The following is an 8,434-nucleotide window of genomic DNA, read 5'->3' as shown; positions in this document are numbered from 1 at the left end:
ATTAAAAATACCCAACCAAAACCAAACAAACCAAACAGGGCTGGAGCACCTCTCCTAGAAGAAAGGCTGAGAGAATTGGGCTTGTTCAGCCTGGAAAAGGGAAGGCTCCAGGAGACCTTACTGCAGCCTTCCAGTGCCTGGGAGGGGGCTACAAGAGAGCTGATGGGGAGACTTTTTGCAAGGGCCTGTAGTGACAGGACAAGGGGTGATGGGTTTAAACTGAAAGAAGGAGATTGAGATGGGACATGAGGAAGGAATTCTGCCCGGAGAGGGTGGGGAGGCACTGGGACAGGTTGCCCAGAGAAGCTGTGGATGCCCCATCCCTGGAAATGTCCAAGGCCAGGCTGGATGAGGCTTGGAGCAACCTGGTCTAGTGGCAGGTGTCCCTGCCCATGGCAGGGGGTGGGACAGGGTGGGCTTTAAGGTCTCTTCCCACCCAAACCAGTCTGTGATTCTGTGAACTTTGATATACCACTCTACTCTAACCTGATTAACTCCGTGTGACGACAGAGAGCATGGCATTTTCAACAAGGCCAGTAGCCCATCTCAGCTTTGTTCTTTTGTGGATTGCTTATGGATTATATTTACTGTGACCTTCCGCTCTGCTCTTTCGTGCCTGCCTCTAGAGTTGGGCTTTGTGTGGACAGGAGGTAGATACAGTATATACTGAAACCAGGAATATGCATAAACAGCATGTGGCATGGTTTGTGTTGTGGATTGTTGGAATAGCTCTGTGCCAATTCATCAACGATAATTTGTGCATATTAATATATTTGGATGCATTTAATTTCATTGGCAGTTAGCCCCCTCCTTAAGTTATTAATTTGTGAAATCTGTTTTGAGGAAGGGTAGAAACTTGTAGGCAGCATATGGTGTGATATTGGGGGGAAAGGACGGCCGCGGGTGTGAATTTTATTTTGTCAGTTTAGTGGGAGTACCTCTTGTTCTTTAAAGATGCCATCTGCACAGGATTCTCACTCTAAGTCTTGTGCTTCTGTGCAGATCATGCAAGATCTCACTGAGCTTTTAAGTTTGGCTGCTTTGGGGGAGGGCAAAGAGAATATTTTATTCTGTTCCACCTTTTGAAGTATTTTATTTTGTATAAAGGCGCTGTTTTCTTTGCCATCAAGTTGCCGTATAGAAGTACCTTGAAGGGTCTACAACTTTAACTGTTTTTTAAAGGCTAGTTGTCATAATGCTCTGTATCGATCGTTCGGTCATTTGGATACCCAGAATTCCTGTTCTTTGCCTACCCCTGTTCTTTTTTTTGACATTGGGTGTCTTCTGTCTGCTCTCCCTGACCTTGCTGCAATTATCAGATTAATCATTATTTTCATGCTCTGTTTCATGGGACTTTAATGTCTTGAGCTTTGCTTTGTAGGGCATGTGAGAGAGGGAACCTCCTGTTGCAGTGATGTGGTTGCTTTAGGAGCTTCTCCGTACCTTTATTGAACAACTTTAAATTCCTTCAGCTCCATACGAGTGTACGAAGAGCACTGCAGCTGTAAGGGGTCTGGCTTCATCATTAAACTAAGGTATTTTGTACCACATACATATGCCTGGCATTTTATGTCACGTGTTCTGCTGTGCAGAAAGAGGTGCCTCTTTGTTTCTCTAGCTCTTGATGGGCTCTGTGTCTGGAGTGCGTCGCGTTTCATCTTCCTCCTCCAGCCAGTTGATCTTTAGGTGTTGCAGGGATCAGATAATCAGATAATGATTTGCTACTTAGTAATGGATTTGATTATTTCCAGTGCCATATATGAAAGATGTTTTCTTCTACTGCCTGTTCTGAAAATATGAGATCCAGATTGCATGTGTGCATTCCCCAGTGTGTTCACTCATTGCTGAGAGATCCTGACAGAGCTTGGATCAGGTTGAAGCACAACAGACAGAAATGTGTTCAGTGGGACTTGATATGCCAAGGTAAGAATTCAGGAGTTTGGTACAAGTTCTGCTGCAGAACTTCATGTCTTTCAGTCTTACTCATTTCAGCTGAGAGAATCAAATAGAGTTGATTCTCCTGGATGATTACCTGCTGTATCGCTTTCTGGTTTTGAGAACATAATGTGCAGGTTTCCTCTTGAAAAACCCAAGAGAAAAACAATTTTGCAGTGCAGACAATAGAGTCACAGGATGATTTGGGTTGAGGGGATCATCTAGTTCCAACCTCTACTGCCATGGGCAGGATGATCTTCCGCTAGGTCAGGTTGCTCAGAGCTTCAGTAAGATGGTTAGTAAATGCTGAAGATAAGAAATTGTGGATATAAAACCTGACATTTTTCATACTCTTAAATTTAAAAAAGCCTTTATTTGCCCAGAGTGTTCACAGGTCCCTTTTCTGCCAGATAATTTACCAAAAGGTTCCAAACTTATTTTGCATATTGCAGAGATCCTTGGCTTTGGCTCCCCTCCCACCCCACATTTATTTTAAATTTACGCTTGGCTGTGGGAGACAGTCAATTCATGTAGAAGCCTGTTACATTTATAAATATTTTAAAATCAGTTTTTAGGTGTGGATTTAGCTGTGTCATCTGAGTTTAGGGAAAAAGACTTTCCCTGGTGCTTTTTTAGTTCAGGTTATTCTTGACACTTAAGATACAAAGGCAGCCATTGCTTTAACAGGAGAAACAATTCAGCTTCTTATCCTGGCCAGGAGAAATTGCTCCTGGAATATTCCTTTATCCTACCTAGATGAAAACCCAACCCTTGTGGACTGCTCACATGAAAGTCTGTGGTGTATCAGGATTGTCATGCTCTGCAGATACAAGACAGCAAAACATGTACTCTAAAGGGAAGTAGTTTTAGTTGTGTTCTGCTCTGTTCCTTTTTCCTACAGTTGTGATCAGTCTGGGGACACAGACTTGGCCCACAGAAGACTTCTGGTTAGCTGTTATCTTTCCTTCCTTGTGTGTGTGGAAATAAAATGGCACATGCCATACCCACTCACAGAAATTTCTACTGGAGAAAACAGTGGTACTGCAGGATCTTGGACAGGTTGTTTCCTCCCTCATTTTAGGAGCTTTTGTAAAGATATTGCTGTTTGAAGTATTAAAAAAGATACATTCCAGTTGAGAAGCCCTAATACTACTGGTAGAGGAGCTGATCTGTAGATTCCTAGTGTGTGTGTGTCTTCCATGCTAATGTTGTTGCAGTTCTTAAACACTGCATTGATTTATTTGCGGAGATGACAGTGGAATGCTTTAGAACACAAGTATATCAGGGATATTGCAGAGTCTCATCACTGGAGAGACTTAAGAACAATTCAGGGAAACATTTGTTGGGAATAATGTTTAGCGTTAATTCTGCTTTGAGTCAGAGGTCTGGCCCATGTCACTTCTCCAGATATGTTTCCTGTGATTTTAATGAAAGGTTCAGTGCACTTACCAATGGTTTGGTCAAAAACACCCACTTTGCTTTTTTTTGTTCTGGAAGCATGTTTCTTAATTTAAATTCACAGGGAAAAAATACTTGCATTCCCTTGTCTTGCTTGAAATAGCTTCTTTATTTACATGGGCTATATGAAAAATTAACCTTAAGAGGTTTGTTTGTTTGTACTGCCAGATTTTTTAGGAATGCTGACTCATTTTACCAGGCTGAGGGTGTGCACACATGAACAAATTACGATCACATCAGAAGGATGAGAACTTAAAAGAACATCAAGTGCTCCTACCTCGTTGGTGTGCTTGGTCTTAACCCAAGCATTCGGTTACTGCAGAGTAAATGCCAGGCTGTAACCTCACCCTGGCTTACCGTGCCCAGACCGTTAACAAATCACTTGCCTTGTTTGAAGTGCTTTAAGCCTGCAGAAACACAAATAAAAATAAGCGTAATTGGTCAGTACTCTTCTGGAGAATTGGGCACACGGTGCTTGTGCACCACTGAACTCCAAGTATCCTCAGGTAAATGAAATCCTAGGGAGTGTGCCCTAAGGCACACTAAGGCAGAGAATGGAAACGCCTCCGGGCTGTGAAAATCATGCATGTTTTGGTGTCGTTAGTTTGTGAAGTGGCTCAAAGATGCATATATTGTAAGTATAGTATAGAGAGTACTTTGTATCTGGCACACTGTGTACACTTGGGAATCACTGGCTGGTTGACAGGTTTTGTTTCATCTGTGGAATAATAATCTAAAACGCTACCGTTTTTTTGTTTGGTTGTGCTGTCGGTAACTTGGTTTTGATCTGTTTGCTGCAAGATGTGACTTGCCCTTAGGTTTGTCCAACAATACATGTCCGAATAGCACATGTGGAAAGGCTGATCTGTTGCTCTGAGGAAGAATCTACAGTAAAGCCTTTTTTGTGCCATTCCTTAGAGATGTGCATTTTTCTCCCAGATCTGGCAAAGTTAAGGGTAACCTTCCTTGAATCTCATCTCAATTTATTGCTGTCACTTCCATATCGTCACTAGAAGTTCTTTATTTAGATAATTAGCTACAAACACGTCTCCTATGCTGAGCCTTTAGTCCAGTGTTGTTAAAATGTTGCAATTGCTGTTAATTGAAGGTACAGCATGATACAGGGATGCTGCAGAGCTCCCCTGGGGTTGATACATCCCACTGCCGATAGCTGCAACCTTAAATTGTCCTTGACCTGTGCTACCAGGTATGACCCAAAGGAAACGGACTGAAATGCCAGATCCAGGGAATCTCTTTGCATTGTACTGCAACTTTTTTTTTTTTTACTGAATTGAATGATGTACTGAGCCATAAATGCAAAAGCTCATATGCAAAATATCTGTGTGGTCTAAAACTTACACTGAAGACTGTTAGCAGCTCTGATTCCAGCAGGAGCTGGTACCTGGTCCACATCCCTTCCTGAGTGGCAGCAGGACCGTTAATTTTGGTTTCCAGAGCTGTGTGTAGGAATAGGATACAGGCATTAGGGCTGTGGCTGTTGTGCTGCACAGTCTGTGGCTTTTAGACAACTGCCTGTGCTGAAAGCTTGTTACAGCAGGTGGGATACAAGGGTTGTCTCTCTGTGGGAGAGACCTCAGAGAGTTCCTGCATCCCTCCCTCATTCCACAGATTCACAGAGTTGAAGGGGTTGGAAAGGACCTCTAGAGATCACCTAGTCCAACCCTGCTGCCAGAGCAGGATCCCCTAGAGTAGATCCCACAGGAACAAGTCCAGGCAGCTTCTGAATGTCTCCAGAAAAGGAGACTCCACCACCTCTCTGGGCAGCTTGTTCCAGTGCTCTGGCACCCTCAGAGTGAAGAAGGGTTTCCTCATGGTCGCACTGAACCTTGCGTTTTCCACTGCCCCTAGTCCTGTCACTGGACACCACTGAGAAGAGCCTGGCCCCATCGTCCTGCACTGACCTTTTGGTCTGACCCACAATGAGCTCTGTGAACCTGCTCAAACAGGTCAGAGTCTCAAGACATCATCACTGTTTGCAAGTGATGAGTTCAGTCTCTCAAAGTGAGAGCATGTTTTCTGTCAAACGGGCAAGGTGAACCATGTCACCGTGGAGTCAAGCAGGTGCCTGCTCAGCGCAAGGGGAACATCCCTTTTGGCATCCTTGAGCTGTTAGATGGGCTTAGCTGCTGTGTGAGAGCACCCTCACCTCCCCCTTCCCTGTCAAAGCTGGTTCCTGTGGCTTGTATCACACTGTAATATTAATTGGGATGTGTGAACAGTCAGGGGATGAAAAAGGGGAGGGGGCGTTACACACCTCTTCTGAGTCAGGGTCGATGTACTGGGCCATTACTGATGGCTGACAGAGCTGCTTTTGGAACCACTCCAACAGCTGGGAGTCCCAAACTCCCTTGTTGCAATGTTTTCTAACTGTGAGACAATTATTTTTAATATCTAATTAAATTTCACTTCTTGTGAGCTCGGTCTTTTTTTATTATAGCTTCGGTAGGCCACAAGAGTTAATTACACTCCTCTTCGCAGTGGCCTGTAACATACTTGAAAATTGTCAGCCTGGCTCTTCCTCCATCAGCACTGTCTTTTTTTAATTAATTAACTCAACCAGTGGGTTCTTCCGTTGTTTCTTCAGTCTCAAATACTAACCTTGTGCATATTTTCTTTTGTGTTCTTGACTTCTCCCCAGTCTGCATAGATCTCTCTTAAAATGGGCGCTCAATTCCAGACATCATCCAGCTGAGACTTTCCTGTCTCCAGGGCAGAATAATTACCTCCCAGGCCTTCTCATCCTCCTGTTTCAAAATGCTGTGCTGGAGTTCTGAGACAAACAGTATTAAGTCATTTAGGTTGAGTTGCTATAACCATTGCTCCTTATTTTGTGTTTGTCCACTTAATTTTTCTTGTTTCCTACTTCACAATTGTTTTTATTGAGTTTAATTGATTTCAGATAGTTTCTCCCATTTAACAAGTTGCTCTTGAATTATTGTTCTGTCTTCCGATTACCACTGCGCTATCTTGGTGTCGTTTGTCCCTTCCGTGAGTATCTATTACGTGATGTCACTGAAGCTATTGAATACAAATAGTGAATGCAATCAATTCCCTCTTAAGTAAGAGGGGTGGGGACAGACTAAATGCTGGAAAAAACATGATTGGTGTCTTGATCCATGCTAAGTCAATGCAAATTCAGCTTAGGCTCGGAGCAGCGTGAATGTGCGCAGCATCGGCGTGGGTCTGTAAACGGTACGAGCGTGTTCGTGTGGCGCTGAGCCCAAGGTAATCCGCTTTCCGAGGACTGTGGGGTGCAGTGCGGAGGGACCAGATCTGGTCGTGTGAAGAATGTGACATTTACTTGGTCTGGACTACTTAATCCTGCCTGTGCGGAACCAGTGCTGCTGGTTTTACGTTGTGGTGTGCCTGAATTGGATCATCCTCACAGGCACGCTAGAAAATACATTCCTCTCTACTGCTGGAAACACGCTGCACACATCGCCCTGCTTATATCCTCTCTGTGTTGTGTAGGCAGGTTGTTACCTATCGTTAACTTTTCATGGGGTTTTTTGACATTTTAAGAGAGAAAAAGAGTAAAAACCACGACTTTGGGTGGCAATCCTAATGCCACGTAAAAAAGGGGTAAATCTGGAAAGTCTCCTGCCCAGTTGCACACAAATAGGCCAGAAATTACCAAAAAAGACGACTTTCAGTTGTCAGGTGAACCTGAAGGAAGCGCTCGAGGATGCATTTAAGCGTTGCATTTAAGTCGGAACACTTAACATGAGATTTTTTTTCTTATAGCAAAAGTGGGAAATAGGAACTGCCACGTTGTTTTGGTGTGGTTTGTTTTTTGAACTGCTCGGTAATCTGAAAGGTGGGGAATTGACTCTTTTCTAAAAGCAAAACCACCCTGGGCCAGTATTGAGTACCGTAAAAAAACTAGGTAAACGGCAGGGCACCTAGTTAAGGTCGCCACCTGAATTCAGTTCATGGGGTATATTTCCTGGGTTTTGGGTGTTGTGTTGGTTTTTGTGCGTGGTTTTGGGTTTTCTTGGAGGTTTTATTTTTGAGTTACCAGTTCCTCAGCGCTAGAGCAAATTTTGTTTGGTGAATTCCTTTAAATTGATCAACCAACCTGTCTTTGCCTTGAGGTAGAGTTGCATTAATAGGTAAACAGATGAGTGACGGGGATGAATTCCTCTTACTCTGCACAGCAGCGTCAGACTGACACGGAGAGCTTCCTGGGTTTGGGGGATTCATCCATCCATCTAAGTAGTCTTTGTCTTCTGGTGCTGGTGATCCGTGCAAGGAGCAATAGTTACTATATTCCATTTCCCTCAACAATTAATCATTTTGCTGTACGTGTGTCATTCATGGCATGGACGACTTTCCTCTGCTGTACCATATTTTGTAGCTGGATGCCAGGATTTTCAACCGGAAACAAACTCAGGGGCGGTTTCCTTTTGTACACATAAGCAAACTTTCTTCTATTGAGCAATCTGTTATTTCAGTAGTAATGGAAAAAATACTGTGATCCAGAATACTTTTGCCAGAAACTGGAAGAATAAAGATGGGTTTTCATTTAGAATGCAAATATTTCTTTTTCCTAAGATACTTTTTTTTTGGTCCTTCTAGAAAGCCTTTTCTGATGTAATTGCCTTTCTGTCTGTGTAGGGGTGGATGAACTTGTAGTTTATGGCGCAGTGCATAATGCGGTGTGTCTAAAATAGTCTTAAATTTATCTTCTCTATTAACGGGAGTTGTTCTTCATTGTCTTGTACTGACTGGTTCTGTTTTCAGGGTCTTCCATGGTTTAAATGACTTTTCTTATGCACCTTGGTTCTTATGTTAGAGGTTCCTGGAAGGGAGGAGGGTGGTGGGGAGGAACATGCCAACAGTAGGTCAGAATGTGTAAGGAAAAACCCTACCTCATTCCTCTTGTGTGTTTGGATAGGGTAAGCAGTGGCAGTGAGTACAGATAAATCTACTTTCTGTTCCAATCCACGTACTCTACAGAAGGCAGGGACACCTTGCACTAGACCAGGTTGCTCCCAGCCTCATCCAGCCTGGCCTTGGC

This window comes from Eurypyga helias, unplaced genomic scaffold (genome assembly GCF_000690775.1).
Source record: "Eurypyga helias isolate BGI_N326 unplaced genomic scaffold, ASM69077v1 scaffold5896, whole genome shotgun sequence".
NCBI classification, from domain to species: Eukaryota; Metazoa; Chordata; class Aves; order Eurypygiformes; family Eurypygidae; genus Eurypyga; species Eurypyga helias.
Note: the sequence above shows the minus strand (reverse complement) of the source record.